General features: G+C 49.9%; 1 long non-coding RNA gene across 1 annotated transcript; it reads left to right on the top strand.

The window, feature by feature from the left end:
- Positions 1-9,451: 9,451 nt before the first annotated feature.
- LOC147650326 (uncharacterized) lies at positions 9,452-13,167 on the top strand. The gene is made up of 2 exons (XR_015276749.1): positions 9,452-11,352; positions 12,640-13,167. It is a non-coding gene; the product is annotated as an uncharacterized LOC147650326 (long non-coding RNA).
- The last annotated feature ends 420 nt before the right edge of the window (positions 13,168-13,587 follow it).

A 13,587-nucleotide genomic window follows, 5' to 3' on the forward strand; every position in this document is an offset into this window, starting at 1 on the left:
TATTATTATTATTATTATTATTATTATTATTATGCATCATCGGATTGAGTTTCACAAACAAAAAGTGATGAAACGCAAAGGGATGAACATGAGATACCTCTAATTTAATTTATGTGGAAAAGCTTTATTAGCTCCGAGCCTGGAACATTCCAGGAGAGTTTTAGCCACATCCCCCCACAAAAAAAAGTTTGAAAAAGACTGTGCCACACTGCCTTGAGGAGGGACAGACTCCCAGAAAAGCAGGATCTCCCAGCCCTCCTTCCAGCAGTGCCTTCCACTCGGGAATGCAGGAGAATCCACAGGGTTAAAGAATTTTGGGCGTTTCTGAGCAGTTCTCGATTTCCAAGTGCTCCCATTTCAGAGTTTATCACCACATCCCCTCGGAAATCCTGTCAGGGAAATGCCACACTCGGTGGCCCTGTCACTCCTTGTGCCTCATCACGTCTCATTAGTTAATTAGAGGACAAGGAGCGCTGCAAGCGGCCCCACGAAGGTGTGAAATGTTGGGGGAGAGGGGCTGCCCTGGGTAAGAGCCAGCCTTGGGACAGCTTGTCCCTGTCACTGAGGATCAGCAGGGACCAGAGGTGGCTGCTGGTGACATTCTGGGACAGATCCGCTGGGAAAAGCCACTTAGGAGAGCACCTCAGAGCAATGGGAAAACGAGCTGGTATTAATTAAACTAAAATAAAGGAGAGAGTATCTCCAGGGAAGGAGAGAAAAGAGGAAAAATTTACATTTTTACGTCCAGCAGGTGGAAGGGAACATCCCCAGAGCCCCCCTGTGCACAGCCCGCCTGCCCAGGGCAGCATTCCCGGCTGATTCCCAGCAGGACAAGGCTTTTCCAGCCCTGGGTGATGCTCCCCGAGATGCCAGGGATTCCTGCAGGGGTGGCTGCTGCCTGCTCCGCTCCCGTTCTGCCCAGGGCTCGAGCTCTTCCTTTCATTTATTTGCCAAAAAACAGCATTTCCCAATCTCTGTGGGAAACCACAACCAGAGAGGCGAGCCCCAGCTCTTGGCCCCACCAGCACTGGAGGAGGACACGAGGAAATCTGGATTTTCCCATGCCCAAAACAACCGGAAAAGTGGAAGAGTTGAAATTTCCAGCAGCGTTCTCCTCCTGCAGCCCCCACCACAAGAAAGGCAGGAGCAACTCCTCCACGGCAAAACTCTCAGGGCTTCCCAGAATTTGCTTTTCTGTGTTGATTTTTAAAACCCTTCTGTTGGTTATTTACTGCTGAGCTCTACATTTTAGGGAGTATATTGTACCTGACTCATTTTATGGCCTGCCTTGCCTTTTATCTTGCCTCGCTATTAATTTAACCCAGCAAATCTCTGTGTTTGTCAGCACTGATTCCTGGGGTAGCGCAGGACTTCGTTTGGAAATTGATTTGTGCTTCCTGATGCTCCAATAAAGCCATTTGGAATAAACACAGCTCTTCATTTCCCTGGCAGTACGTGGGGAGCAGGCAGGAGCTGAGCACAAAAATAGACATTTATTTCACAAGTGGAGCAAGGGGAGGGCAACAGGGACGGGGTTGCCTCTAAATAAGGTGAAGATTGCAGGGCAAATGAACCAGGTTTTATCCAGCAGGACCTGCTGGATGAAATATTCTGATTTTTTTGGTGTCTAAAGAAGGAGTTCTGGGCTCTGCTGAGCTCCCCCAGCCTGGCACTGCCTTGTCCTGGTGCTTCCCAGCCCTGGGTGTGCAACACACTGGGGAGGGGGAGAGGGAGGGTCAGGATCAGGAATCCAGGGAAAACAAGACAAAACTGGGAATGGGATTGATCCCTCACCTTTGGAGAGGTCACAGACTCCCTGCTGCTCCTCCCCACTGCACAAATCCAAATTTTCCATCCTTTCCCTTCTCACACCTGATTTCTCACCCGTCAGGAGCCCTCGGTGCGGCAGGAGAGGACAGGAGGGGTTAATTTGGATTCTTTTTGTTTTGGCCAGCAGCTTTTCCTCTGTGTTCCCCTGCAGGATGCCAAGGCTGCAGCTTGGAGAGCTCCTCATTCCCACCCTGCCCTCATTTTCCAGGGAGATGGGAAGCAGGTTGAGGTTTGGCCAGGTTGGAAGGGATCTTAACCATCCTCAACTTCCACCACCCTTCAAATGAGACGGGGAAATTTTATCGTGAAGCCAAAGAGAAACTGAACAGAGAAAGGAGCTCAAGTGGCTGCTTTACCAAAATGCTCCATTTTTCTCTGAAATTAATGAGCTGAACCCTGACAAAACCCGTTATTAAAAGAGCACCCTTGTCTTTTTAATCATCTGAGCTGGTTATAAAGCGCTCCCGGAGGCTGGAAATCAAACCCTCTCCTCCGGCTCTTTTGTTCATCTCTGTCTGGGGGAAATTCATTAAAAAATTACTGGCACCCCCGAGCCAACGGCAACAGGCAACTCAAAAAGTGCTGTAATGAACAAGCGCTGTCAAATGGCCAAATGAAAGGGAAAATAGGGCAGCAAACAACAACTTGGGCAGTCGGCTGCCAAGCGGGGGCTGCAATTAGGAGCTGAGTGATTCACACCCCAGCACTCGCCCACCACTGCTCTTTACAGGATGATTCAAGGATTGCATCACTCCAATTCCCTGGGACTTTCCTTCTGGCAGTGGGAAAAAATCAAAGGATGAAGGCAGTTCTAAGGGTTGCTCTAAAACTGCAAACGCAGCTGAGAATGTAAAAGCGAAGTTGTCTTGTCACAGGTGCAGGACAGGTCAGAGTGTGCCTGGAGGTCTCTCCCTGCCACTGTGGGGTGGGCAGAGTCCAGGGGAGGACTGAGAGCCTGACCCTGGGAATGGGGAGTGCAGAGGGATGGGGAGAGCATCCTTTGGTCCTGCATGAGGAGGCACCAGGGGCTCAGAGGGATGGAGCAGCTCTGCTGGGAGGAAAGGCTGGCAGGGCTGGGATTGTTCAGCCTGGAGAGGAGAAGCTTTGGGGTGACACAATTGTGGCCTCACAGGGCCTGAAGGAGCTGCAGGAAGGCTGGAGAGAGAGGATTGACAAGGGATGGAGGGACAGGACACAGGGAATGGCCTCCTACTGCCAGAGGGCAGGGATAGATGGGATATTGGGAAGAATTCCTCCCTGTGAGGGTGGGGAGGGGTTGGGACAGAATTCCCAGAGAAGCTGTGGCTGCTTCATCCCAGGAAGTGTCCAAGGATGGGGCTTGGAGCCACCTGGGCTAGTGCAAGGTGTCCCTGCCCATGGCAGGGTTGGGTTAGGGTTAGGGTTAGGATGATTTTAAGGTCCCTCCCAGCCCATCCCACTGGTGCTGTGGTTTCTGTTATCAGCCCCCTGGAAAACCTGTGGGTTGTGCTCTGTGCCACCACAGGGCTCCACAGCTGTCCCAGAACAGCCTCCTTCCTATTTCCAGGGCATTTCCCCACAGCTGCCATGCCATGGGGACCCTTTCCTGGTGGCCCATGTGCTGTGCCACCCCCGTGTGGGGACCATGGCAGGAGTGGCGACCACAGCATCCTTCTGCACCAATATTCATCTCTCTGCAAACACAAACTGCTGCTGGGAGTCACTCCAGATGATTCTCATCGATCCTGCACCACAAATGACTCAATCCAATGTTCTCCAAACCTGTGCTTAACAGGAAAGCTTGATTGGATTTGCTGTTGGAGATTGGGTTGGTTTCAGTTACGTTGCTGGGGATTTTTTAATTTTTTTTTTATTATTCCCTGTGGAACATGGTGTGGTTTTACAAATGAGGAATTCCCCTGTGGCCTTTGAATGGAGCCCTACAGCTCTGAAGGATTCACACCCTGTGTGATCACACAGCTGATGCTGACATGCTGTCACCTCCAGGGTCCCCACAGCCACCATGGGCAGAGCAGCTCCTGCAGCTCCTGCAGCTCCTGCATCTCCTGCAGCTCCTGCAGCTCCTGCAGCTCCTGCAGCTCCTGCAGCTCCTGCAGCTCCTGCAGCTCCTGCAGCCTAAGGTGGCCCTGTCCAGGAATCCCAGGCTGGAGGAGAGGGGACAGGAGAGGTCCAGTGAAGGCAGAGGATCACAGAATCCCTCTCTGCCTGTGGATGGCATCCCTAAGGACAGTAACAATTGGACAGCCTGGATTTTGTCCTGGAGAGAGCTTCCTGACATTACAGAAGAATTCAGAAGACAAAATGCAGGAGATGGTGGAGTTGATGTTTCAAAATTCCTCTTGGCAGTGCTGGGAACAAATCCCAAAAACTCCAGCACAATGCAGGGCTTTACCTTCCAGATTCCCATTGGGAATTCATCCATCCAAACACTGCCCATCCCTCTGGACCTCACATTTACTGTTAAATAAAAATATCTGCTATTGACTTTGGGGTTGTTTGTCCTTTAATTAGGGCAGAGAAATCTCTCTAATAATTTTAATGATCAGATTTGAACAGTGGGGACCCAGAGCTTGCCCCAGCCCTGAGTTCTGTGCCTGGGCAGGCAGGTGGGAGCTGTGGGCATGGAGATGTTCCTGCTCTCCAATCCCTGTGCCTGACAGAAGTTGGACAAATAAAAGTGACCTGGAGCTCCAGGGTTACATCTGGTTGGGCTCAAAGAGATGAAATCCATTTTGGGATCTCTCTCGGTCGTGTCACTCTGCTGCCAGGATTTTAAGGGCACCTGTCAGGGATATTTTGGGAAACAGAGGCCCCTGTGCACAGAATTCCATGTCAAATGAGGTCTGCTGGAGCAGGGCTCAGGGGAAGTTGTGGTTCTGAGCCCCTGTCACACCCAGGGCTGGCCTGGTCTCTGTGGGTTGGGGTTTGGCCTCTTCTCTGCAACTTCCCCCTGCAAATTTTGGCTCTGGTGGGGTCATCTCGAGCTCTGCCCACTCCCAGGGAAAGGGAGAGGCCTTTTCCCAGGGATCTGCCAGGGTGGGAAGGGAATCGAGTTCAACATCTGCACATGGAGCTTCCCCTCACGCACTGGAGCAGCTCCTGGGATCCTGAGGGGTCTGAGGGCTGGGCCCAGCAGGACATTCCCAGAAATGACCTGGCCTGACCTGATCTGACCTGGCCTGGCCTGGCCTGGCCTGACCTGACCTGACCTTTGCAGGTGTGGGTTTTGATGTCAGACCCAAAGAGAGTTTGAAGAGTTTGAAGGCCCTAAACCTGCAAGGCCTGTGAGGGCCTGGCTCTGCCCCACTACTCCAGGGCAATCTGCCCACCCACAGGAGTTGGTTTTGGAATGATCTCATTATTTATCTCCTTAATTAAGGTCACAATTCCCCTGATTTTTCAGTGGCAGGCCCTAAACTGACCACAGGCCCTTCTCCATGGGCAGCTGAGCTTTGGCTCCACGCAGAGCAGAGATTTGGTCTGCTTGATCCAGGAAAACACAAGAAAAAAAACACCTAAGAGAGGGACAGAGCCTGTTTTAAACCAGAAACTGCAGCAGAAAATGCAGAGGCAGGAGGAATCCTTGCAGCTGAAAAAGGAACCTGCTGTGATTTACGTGTGGAATGAACTCCTGGGGAAGGGATGTGGGTGTGCAGTTGCTCATGGAATGAGCAAATCTGGCAACCAGGAGCACATTTGCAGGATTATGTTGCAATTAATGTGATTTAATGCCAGAGCCTCTTTATTGTTCTTATCCCACTCTCTCTCTACAAGATTTCATCAGAATAAAACTTTCATTTTAGGAATTATGGGATGGTTTGGGTTGGAAGGGACTTTAAAAATCATCTCATTCCATGGCCAGGGACACTTTTGACAATCCCAGGTTGTTGCAAGCTTTGTCCAACCCAGCCTTGGGCACTCAGGGATTCCCTGGCATGGGGGAGGGAATGACCACTGACATTAATTTAATTTATTTGCAGGATGAAGTAACTCCATCAAAAACTTGAAAGAACTGTTATTCGGTCCCAAATGCATGAAATGATTCTCTTGCTTCTAAATTCTCTGCACCAGCAGAAGTATTTGATGTTGCTGAAGGCTGCATTAATCACTAAAAGACAGGAATCCATCTCCCAGTGGGATTTATCCCTGTGCCTGGGCAGGGAATGAAGACACAGCTCTCTGGAAGGACACTTCCCATGCAGAACTCCTGGTGATTTTCCATGGTTTTTTCGGTTCAAAACCACTGAGGATGGAGGGAAATGGGGGAAAACAGGGATGTCTGTGTGGGTGAAGCTGCCCCTGTGCAGGAGGAACCAGGAAGTCATGGGCAAGGCGTGAAGGACACTTCTGCCATCACAGAGACACCTGCCCAGGGCAGGATGGAGTCAGGGCACTGCCCTGGGGGGATTAATCCTCAAAAGCAGACGGAAAATCAGCCCTGCCACGAGTCTGGAGGGAATTCCAGCCACAGGTTCTGGGCACGAGGAGTCTGGCTCTTTTTTCTGCCCTCTAATAATCCCCTGAGAAGGGAAGCTGTGAGGTCCTGGGAGAGGTTCCCAGGAAAAAGCAAAGCTTTAGGATCTCTGGATCTCTGGCTGTGTGTGAGTCCTGCAGGGGCTGGAGCGAATTTACAACCATTTAAATGAGATCCAGTTTGGATTCAAGAAACACCCCCCCAAAAAACAGGCAGAAGGGACATTTTCCAGGCACAGAAATCCCCACCTCAGAGTCTTTCTGCTCCAGGAGAAAAGCCGGGCAATTAATACTAGGAAAAGCCATGAAGGATAAATGGCTGCAGCAAAAAGAAATCCCTGCTGCCTGGCAGGAGCTTTATTTATCTCCCAAAGCCTTCAGTCCCTCCCAGGGGAACATGACCGGGGCTCCCATGACAAACAAACCACAGGCCAAGAGGAAAGACAAGTCTGCAGCTCCCAGATCCCCCTGGGGACAGGAGGGGACACTTCACGCTGGAAATGGCACCCAGGGGACAGTGTGGCAGTGGCCTGAGAGCTCTGCAGGGTGACAGTGACGATGCCATGAGTTTGTCACCCCCCTCCTTGTCCTGGCAAGAGGGCAGGAGTTGGCAGCCAGGTTCCCGAGGCTTCAGGTGAGCTCTGCATCCACAGGATCTGGGTCTGTGCCTCTCCCTGCTGAGAGGAATGATGGGTTTGTCTTTAAAAATGAGCTGCTGGTAAATAAAAACAGCACTGAGAGATAAAAGAAATAATGGGAAGGATTCCACTGACTGATGAATGGAAGAAAATATATTTGCCTTTCCAAACAAACTGGAGGTTTGCTGATAAATTAAATTGGATATTGAAAGATGAAAGAGAAAATGGGGAAACACCATAAATTCCATAAGAATTAAAATTTAAGAGGGAGGGTTCTACATCAGAGGGGAATCTCAGGTGTCAGGCATTCTGGGGAGTCTGTGCCTCTCAAGTACCTCAGGCAGTGGGGAAAGAGAGAGGGACATGGCCGGGAAATTGGGATAAAAAGGAGATAAAACTCTGAGAGATCCCAGGGGAATGGCCCATGGCCTCTCCCTTTATTGGAATAAAGTTACAGGACTCCTCTGTCTCCTTTTTGGACATAAACCCCTGGTGTTTGTGGATTCATTTTCCTGACACTGGGGACATCCACCCCATGGAGTCACCTTGGATGGAGCAACAGCTGTCACTTGTGCCATCAGGTGCTGCTCCCTGGCACTGCTGGAACGTCCTCCTGGGCAGGGCTCCAGCAGGGCAAGTCACTCAGAAATCCAGAATTCATGCCCCAGGTATCGACACAGAGAGTGAGAAGGACTCTGCAGTCACTCAGGCTCTTCAAGGGAACTGCTCCCCCTTTGCTTCTCCCCAAAAAGCCAAATATTCCAAAGGTCACAAGGATGGCTCAGCCAGGGGATGCTGATCTGAGGTCCAAGGGGTGTCAATCCAGTCCAGGCTGGATTCCTGCAGCAGCAGGTATTTTATGGGTAAAATTCACCCCTTCCATGTTTCATCCTCAGGAAGTCTTTCTCCTCCAGCCTTTTCCCAGTGGCCCACACATCCCTCATCTGGCAGAGATGTCCTGGAAGGAAAAGTGGAAATTCTCTCTTTTCTCTCCCTCCCCAGAGATCCTCTCTGAGTTTTTGGGTTTGCTTTGGTTTGAATTTTTTTTTTTTGTATCTTTTATGGGTTTTTTGTTTGTTTTGGTTTGGGATTTTTTTTTGTTTGTTTTGTTTTTTAAATTAAAACAACCTCATTTTCTCACTGCAGCTCCTGCCCAGCTCAGGGGGAGGATTCTCCACATGGCAGGCAGGAGGAGAGATCCAGATCCTGGGATTTACACCATGCACAGGGAATGAGCTGAGCAGCCAGGGAGGAACCTCCCTTCCTCTGTCTGGGAAGGAGGGAGAGCAGAGTTTGGCCTCCCTGCCCTGTTGGATGGCAGGAGGGGACACGGAATATCCTGGAAGAGGTGTCCATGGACAAATGGAGATTCTGGTTCTTCCCCCCAGCTGTGCACAAGGATCAGTGTTGAGCTGAAAGGCTCCTCCTGCAAAGAGATAAAGGTGAGGGAGGCTTTGAGAAAATTTATCCCCCACTGGAAGGAGAAAATCAAGGGGAAAAAAAAATATCTCAGAAAAGGAGGGAGCCCTCAGGGAACTGCTTCATCAGGCAGCTGATGCTGAGTGCTGAGCTAAGCAAAAACACAGATTTTAAAAACAAAAACCTTCCTTTTAAAAAGAAAACCTTCCTTACCCAGCCAGGGGTCCCCTCTGAAGAGCAGCCCTGGAGATGCTGCTGCTGACACAGCTCCACAATTCCCAGCTGAGCCATGGGGTCCAGAGATGCCTGGAGAAGGCTGACCCAGAGCAGAGGCTGGGCAGAGCTCAGAATAAAGTAGGGATTTATTGAAAGGATAATAAATTAAAAAATAAAAAAAATAAAATATAATAAAAAATTAGAATATATAATTATATATATAATTATAATATATAGTAAAATAAAAGAAATTTTAAAATAAATAGGATTTATTTAAAGGACACACCTTGGGCAGTGCAAGAGCCTGGCCAGGGCTACACCCAAGATGTAAAATGGTCACAAAATGGATGACTGCTCACAAGGTCTCATATTTTTATAAGTTTTGGTCCATCTGCATATCAGGGTTCATTGTCCAGTCCCAGTTTCAGGTTATGAAGTTCCACCCTTCTTGTTTTCTCTCTCCAGCCCAGCGTTGTTTCTGCTTTTGGGCCTGGAACTTGTAACGACTGCCCTTGGTACCAAGCAGGAAAAGGTTGGAAAAGACCTCCAAGGTTTGAGTTCAGCCTGTGACCAATCCCCCCCTCGTCACCCAGCACCACACCACGTCCTTGGACACCTCCAGGGATGTCCCTCCTGGGCAGGAGAAGTGGTGGAGTCACCACCTCTTTTTAAAACTGCTTTAACTGGGAGAAACCCCCTCAGCTGCTGGGATGGAAAGGAGCCCTGAGGAAGCTTCAGGACTTGGCAAGAGGATCCTGTGGGCTAAAGGTCCCCTGTCCCTGCAGCACCCAGAGGAGAGGGGGAGCTGCAGGCAGAGGCAGGGCAGGAGAAAGGCCAGGTTTGTCTGCAGGAGGATGAAAACAACTCCTCTGAAAGCTTTCCAGGGACTTGCCCTCCTGTGTATCTTTACTGGGGACGTCAGCTCTGGAATTCCTCTGGCACCCATGGGTGCCACCACGTGCCCTGGCTCCTCTCAGCAACAAAATCCTGCTTTGTGAAGCCCCTCTGTGGCTTTTTCTGCTCTTTGCATTGCCTGGCTCTTGTCATTATTGTCCCCAGTGCTGGCAGCATCTTGCTCTGGACCAGCTCCATCCCATCCAACCTGGCCTGGGACACTTCCAGGGATCCTGGAGCAGCCACAGCTTCTCTATGCACCCAGAGGATTTCTTCCCTAATAAGCTAAATTTCCTAAGGATTCCAGCTTGACCCTTGTCCTGGTTTAGGGCAAATTTGGGACAAAATTCATTTCCCCAGCTGGGGCAGAGTTTGTGGCTGAGCAAATCCAAGCACTCTCCTGTGCATTTGGGGCTCGCTAATCCTCTCTGCCCTCAAGGAGCTCCCAAAATAGCTCTGAGCTCCCCCCAAGGGCAGCCTCAACAACAGGTGATGCCCTGGATGAGGCTGCTTGGAGCCCACTGGAATTTTCTCCTGCTGTTATCCCAGCAGGAGCATCTGGGATGCATCAGAGCTTGGGGTGGAGGTGGCAGGATGGAGGACCAAGGAGGAATTCCCCCTCTCCCACCTGTCCTGACAAAATCCTGACAAAATCCTGAGAAAATGTGCCCTGTTCCCAGTTTTCCATGAGATGTGGGATGGCTGTGGCTCGATGCTAAGTGGGATTCTCCACCTGTTTACCAAAACCATCACAAGTTTGCACAAGGAAATATCCAACTGCAGCCACAGGATGGAGAGCTGAAAGTGACACTCCACCCTGCTTTGCCACAATTTGGGGATCAAAGAGTCCAATTCCACCAAATCCAATTTTTTTCTCAAAAAAAAATAAATTAATTCTGATTACACTTTCTTAAGGGAGGCTTCTGAAACATGGAAAATTTAATTTCGGATTGACGCATTCGTTTTGCTTTGGTTTGGATGATAAAAGAAAAGTGGAAAATTTAATTTCCTCTTTGTTTGCTCTGTCCTGGAATGCACTTGTTGAGATGATGCTTAGGGTGTTCTCATTTCTCCCCCAACCCCCTCCTTTGCTGTTTTAAACCCATCAAAATCACAGAACTCCTCCAGCTGAAGGAGGGTGGAAGGAAGTGGAACAATCCCTGGGTCAGTGCACTCCCCTCGCCTCTGGAAAGGGGAACAAAGCAGCCATGGACTTGTGACTTCTTTGTTTTCTAGAAAGAAACATCTGAAATGATTTTTTCAAAGCTGACAAACAAAACACAGAACCTTCCCCCTGCTTGGTGTGGAATTCTTTTCTGGCTCTACAATTTTCCTGATGTTTCATGCAAGGCTCCCAGCCCCAATGTCCAGCCTGGCTTTGGGCACTTCCAGGGATCCAGGGGCAGCCACAGCCTCTCTGGGCACCTGTGCCAGGGAAGAATTCCCTCCCAGTATCCAATCTAAATTTCCCCTCTTTCTTGAACCCATCCCTCTTTGTCCTTGGTGAAGAATCATCCTTTCCTTTGGTCCTCATTTCCTGATGTTTCCCTGACCTCTGCTGAACCAGGGATCCCTTTGGATGCTGTTGTTACCTCTGGGATGTCCCCTCTGCCTGGTTTTATTCTGCTTAGACTTTCTTGACCATTTAGATCTGAGCTTCCATGGCCAGCCTCTTTCCCACGTGGCTTCTGTGACACCTGGAGCCACCTGGAGCCACCTGGAGCTCCCTGTTCAGTTGCCTGGTTGCCACTGCAAACACAGCTCACTGTCACCTGCATCCCTGGACACTCATCCAGCCTTTCCATTGCCTTGGGTAGCCTTGGAAGGAAGATTAACTCCTAAAAACAGCGGCTCTGCCTGCAGGCTGAAGCCAGAACCTGCAGTAAGTAGTTAATGGTTAACAGCACTGGATAATTCCCTGCTTTTCCAGTTTCCAGCCACAACAAGCTGTGGATGCAGCATGGATGAACCAGCTGGGTGTTTATAATGTCCAGATTTATTCAGATGGGATTTTTTTGTGCTTTAATGACCATAATTTCCATTTCTGTAATGCCCCTCCTTCCTGTTTTTCATTTTCTGATGTCAGGTGACAGCCTGGGCTGGGCACATTCCTATTTTCATTAGGAATTTCACTGACAAGAAAAGCAAAACAGAGCAGCCCCCATCACATCCTCAAATGAGGAGAGAAAACCTCAGCCTCAGGACTGTGCAATCCACAGGTTCCCACCAATTTCCATGGAGACCAATCCAGAGCATCTGGGAATTCAACATTCTCCTATAGCAATGAGAATGATGGTAAATCACCAGCTTGGAATGGTTTAATCCAACATTTGCTGGGATTTGTGCCTTTTGAATTGAAATAAAGGTGGCTGTGAGACCCAGAATTCAGCTTATGGCCCAGGAAGGAAAATCTCAGGAATGATATAGGGGTCAAGGCAGCAGGGAAAAGGATAAAACCTTTAAAAGGGAAATAAGGAAAACAGGAAAAGGAGCACAGCTTCCAGAAGGGAAATAAGGAAGAAAAGGAAAGTACCTGCTGCTAATTTTAAAGCAGGATTTGGAAAGGATGCTGAGAGATGAAGCATCATCCCAAAGGGATGTGGCTGTGCCTGAGGTGACCACAGCTCTTGGAAGGCACAGCCCCTCAATCCTCCTCCATCCTCCAGCAAAATCCATGCCCAGAAGCCACATCCCACAGGGATTGCTGAGGGCTGACAGCCCTGCTGGCAAAATGACCTTAAAAATTGCAGCAGTCACAAGACAATCCCCTGATTTCTCTGCAGCCTCTGCTGTTTGCCAGGCAGCCCCAAACCCAGCCAGATGTGGGGTTTTAGGAACCTGTAAACATCTGGAAGCGATGGGGTAAAGTGACTGGCATCACAGCCTCGGGGGACAAACAGGACAGAAAACAAGGAGTGGATCTGTGGGTGGAAAAGGGGTCTTTGGATTCCTGGAAGGATTAAAGTGCCTCGTAAAACAGCCTCATTCAGCCAGCAAGCGCTGACATCTCGGTTTAACAATGCTCTTTACCAGCCGTTTAAAAAAGCTGCTCTCAGGAGGTTTAAAGTTGTCATAATTCATGTTCATACCTCGGACCATTAAAGGATGAAGAAAGGGTTTATTGCAGCGATGTGCTGCAATCATCTCCTCACAGCCCTTTGCTCTCAAGCTTTAGGAACTCCAGGAAGATGTTTGGACACTTCCAGGGCTGTCTGGAGTTGTGTGGGCTCTTGGTAAACAAGGCTCACCCGGTCCCGAAACCCAGGGCTGACCCCAGAGCTCTGTAAATCCAGATACAAAGGCTGGGAGTTGGAGAAAATCCATCCTGGAGGAAAATTCGTCCTGGAGGAAAATCCATCCTGGAGGAAAATCCATCCTGCAAAGGCTGGGCAAGGCTCTGATGTGGGAAGGTGGCACAAAAGGTGATTTTGGGAATGTCCCACGGGTTTGGGATGAGCTGCTGACTTTGGGGGCTCTCAGGGGCACTGAAAAGCAGGACGTGACTCCACAGGGACCTGTGAAGTTTTTCAGGCTGTCCTGTGATGAAATTCCCAAATCCTCCTGGCAGTGCTGCCTGCAGCTCCTGCCAGAGGAGTGTGAAACCCCAGGGTGCTGCTGCCTGGAGCATCTTTATGGATTAGGGCTCTCCAGGATCTCCACTGCTTTTAATTGGGATGATAAACTGTCTCATCATTAATTCAGCTGGAAATGTGTTATTTTGATTCTTTCCTTGCTTGGGGACTGATTTTTTTCCCCAGCCAAACGCTCCTGAGAAGCTGCAGCGCTGTCACTGCCACCCTGCCCTGGCTCACCCAGGAGAACAGCGGGGATGGGGAGGAGCAATTAAGGAGCTGATGTGAGATTTGGGTGAAGAACCAGCCCAGTGCCACACAGCAGAGCCCAGATTCCTCTGCTGTCATCCTGTGGAACCCTTGGGATGCTCAGCACCTTCTTCACCCTCTTTTTTCCTCCTCCTTGGTTTGTTTGACGCCTCCTCTTCCCGCAGCCCCACACCACTGCCCTGCTGTTGGCCAGCTCCACTCCGGCCTTCTCCCACAGCCCATTCCCACCTGGATTTATTGCCCATCACCCAGCAGCACCAGGAATCCCTGGGGAG

The sequence above is a fragment of the Cyanistes caeruleus genome, chromosome 15, assembly GCF_971803275.1.
Source record: "Cyanistes caeruleus chromosome 15, bCyaCae1.hap1.1, whole genome shotgun sequence".
NCBI lineage: Eukaryota > Metazoa > Chordata > Aves > Passeriformes > Paridae > Cyanistes > Cyanistes caeruleus.